We start from the raw sequence: 3,513 nt of genomic DNA on the forward strand, positions 1-3,513 counted from the left end.
CATTAGCAATACCGTCACTCTCAACAATCAAAGCTGAACTCAGATGTTTTGTAGGGGACCCTGGCACTGGGTGGACACTCAACTCAGGACTTATCTTTTCATTCTCATCGGAAAATTTCACGTCTTCAGGAAACGCGAGGGGTATTTCAGGCATTGCATCATCCTCAAGAGATTTTTCTACCGTTTTATCTGAAGGAATCGTCTGAAGACTTAGTACAACCATACCTACATCTGTACTCACGGTTGCAGATGTAACGTGCAACTCCTTAACGTCTTTGGAATCATCAACCGTTGTATCTCCATTCCCGGGTATAATTTCTTATGACGAACATCTCTCGTCTTTTGTGGTCCATTTTTGAATCCATTTATCATAATTCATAGGTGATTTTTGAATCACAAATTTTTAGGAGAGTCGGGTTCTTAGAAAATTTATTATTCTTAAATTACACACAAAACTTGGAAAATAGTCACCAAAACAAAAATCTTAGAACTTGGAATTATAATTAAGGATCAAGGCAAAACTAACACATGCACAACACAAATTCTTGTTTCAGACCGACATTTTTGGTCTTATTTTGTCAGACGGATAAAATGTTGCCATTTTTTAAGAAAATGTAACCAATTAATTACAAAATGTTATGACTAGAGGTGTCATTTTTTACCCTGAAAATAATGTGAACAATAATGGTAACATGTTATCAAAAAATAACATTTTATTGTAAAATAATGACATGTTACCTGTCTTATTTCAGACCAAAAGCAATAGTCTTAAGAAAAACGGACTACATGCACAATGCTTGCATTGAACATAAGTTGTTTGATTCTACTTGAGTCCCTTGAATTAAAGTTACCCCATCTTATTTTTAAAAAAGAAAAAAACTATTAAAAGTGTTAAATTATCTCCACCCGACATTGTTTCTTTAATGTATCTTTTTAAAGGTCTAAAGCCATGTTTCTTGAATTGAAACCGTCTAAATTAATATTTACACGATAAAAAGTTTTTAGTTAAAATACTGACCATGAATGTGATGAATAAAATTTTTTTAATATGATGTTAACACGAAATCATTTTGGGATTAAGGCTCTGATGTTGTTGTTGTTGTTGTTGTTAACACGAAAAATGTTTAGTTAAGCTAGATTACTCGGTTAAATTAGCTAGCTGAAATGCACGGTCAAACCGAGCCTAATGTGCTGGACATGTTGGGCTTCATCTGGATTATTACTTAGAAATCAGCCAAGTTGTAACTTGTAAGTAGTCTGTCAGATTAAGCCGATTCATGGGCCTATCTTTCAGGCTCAAACTCAGCTATCCCACGTACATGGGCCCAAGTTGGCTTTACGGCCCATTGCAGGCCTTAAAATTTTAGCTTGAAAAGCAACCTTAAAATTCCCATCAAAAAATCAAATTACTTTGATGGACATATAACTCCGTCTCAATCATTTGTTTATCGAGATTGAGACTAATATAAGTCAAAGTTTCTACCCGATTGTATTATTTAATTATTGTGTTTTAATATCTAGGTGTCCGTAAGTCTCACTTAAGACGACATTGTTTGTCTTAAGCTTAAAACGGGACAAATACCCACTACTTGTGTTAATAATCACAAATTCTCGTTTAAGACGATACTATGCGTCTTAAGTTTAAGACGTGTCATACCACGTCAAAAACGAAGATCTATAGGAAAAATCAATATACTCCGTACTTGTTTATATACACACAACTATACAAGTAATAATTTGATCTGTCTTAAATTTAAGACGGATAATATTGTCTTAACGTAGACTTACAACAATTGCATAACATTGTAATTTCAAATTTGTAATTGATGATTATACATTTACAATAAGTCTTACTTCAGACAGTCTGAAATAAGACGGACTAAATATCATCATTTTTTTTCGTAGAATGTAATTATTTAATGTTAAAATGTTATAACTAAAGTTGTCGCTTTTTACCCTGAAAATGATGATAATATTTTATCAGAAAATAGTAACATTTACTGTAAAATGAGTACATCTTATACGTAGTAGTATACTAGTATCTTATATAAAAAGAGAATAGGGGGTTTGACATATTTTTAGTCTGCTTCTACCCTTTGACCATGTCCATATTTACAGTCAAGCCATTTGTTTTCCGAATCTGCTCACAAGGTGTTTGACGAATTGCCACAACTAAAACTCCATTGCTATTTCTTTCATGTTGTGTCTTATTTTTTTTTTTTTTTTCATGCGTCACTTTTCTTTATGGCGTTATATAGCTACGACTACGTTCTACTAACTACTGTGACTTGGGAGGTTAATGGAAGTTTTTGACTTTGTAATACTTTGTGCTAATAGCTAATTTAATTTGCTGTCGTTATCCTATTTGTTTATTCTTTCAGTCTTTTATCCACAGTCCATGGAAGCGGTGATCTTTTTCTTAGCTTCTCCTACATTCGTAATTGCAATTTTACACTTAAGTTCAATTTTCAGATGTCAGCCAAAGTTTCAATTTTTGCTGCGTTTTTATCCGTGGAAAGCATTTATTGCCGCTGATTGTTTGGTTTGCTTTTCAAAGGTGTGTTTTTTCTCTAACTCAAGTTATATTTCTTATTTTATTGACGAAAGTACAAACCTAGGTTTGGTGAAGGGGTATACAATGGTTTTTGCTTGTCTATTTGTCGTGTGGATAAAAACAAATTCTGGCTAACAAGTAACAGCATGCATAATGAGTTAGTGACAATGTTGTTTCCTTTGTTCTTGGTGAAGAGAGCCCGATGAGGATGACGGATTGGACTCTGGTAGTGGAGATAGGATTGATGTAGAGGTGTAATCTGATTTGAGGGATACAGAGGGTATAGATGAGAATAAGCAAGAAGAGATGAAAACTGATTTTGGCAGTCTAGATTAGGATCAGGACGGGGTGGTTTCTCATTCAGATAGTCAGAATAAAGAGGATGGAAATATGCAATGTGACTTGAACAGTCGGAAAAAGGATGATGTAGAGGTGCATGTAAATGCAAATACTGAGGGTGGTGCATCATTGCAGGAGGATGTATGTCATGTCTCCCTTACCTTATACAGACCCAAGTCTGGAACTATTGTCACACAAACACCTTTTTCTGCTATTGAAAAAGAAATTCCACGAACTCCTCTTAGTCTCAATGATGGGAATAATAGAACTGGGGAAGGTAATGACTTTCATGTTTCGACTTGTAACACATGTCATAAGAGCTCTTCCCTTCTTGAAATTCATGACAGCTGATTTTTCATGTTGATGTATGTTGCAGAAATTTTAAGGGAAAACATTATAGAGTTGGTGCATGGAGCTCGCACATCCTCTACAAAAGCGATACCAAATAGCTCTTTTTTACTTTGTTTAATTTGATTCTAGATTACAATGCAGTTTCCAACTGAAATGACATTTGACACACTGTTTTTGAAAACAAATTTGTATTTTAAATATAACTTTGTGCAATTATACTCATTTTTAGAGGGGGGGAAAATTAGGGAGTATGAATCTTTAGGTGTGCA

The 3,513-nt window shown here is 34.1% G+C and overlaps 1 long non-coding RNA gene across 3 annotated transcripts; it reads left to right on the plus strand.

Annotated features, from left to right (window-relative positions):
• Window positions 1-92: 92 nt before the first annotated feature.
• Window positions 93-3,513, plus strand: LOC141656422 (uncharacterized). Of its 3 annotated transcripts, none has more exons than XR_012548502.1 (2): window positions 93-3,170; window positions 3,270-3,513. It is a non-coding gene; the product is annotated as an uncharacterized LOC141656422 (long non-coding RNA). The 3 variants fall into 3 exon arrangements; XR_012548504.1 differs by having other exon boundaries at window positions 93-2,557; window positions 2,749-3,513; XR_012548503.1 differs by having other exon boundaries at window positions 93-2,557.

Source organism: Silene latifolia, chromosome 5 (genome assembly GCF_048544455.1).
Source record: "Silene latifolia isolate original U9 population chromosome 5, ASM4854445v1, whole genome shotgun sequence".
NCBI classification, from domain to species: domain Eukaryota; kingdom Viridiplantae; phylum Streptophyta; class Magnoliopsida; order Caryophyllales; family Caryophyllaceae; genus Silene; species Silene latifolia.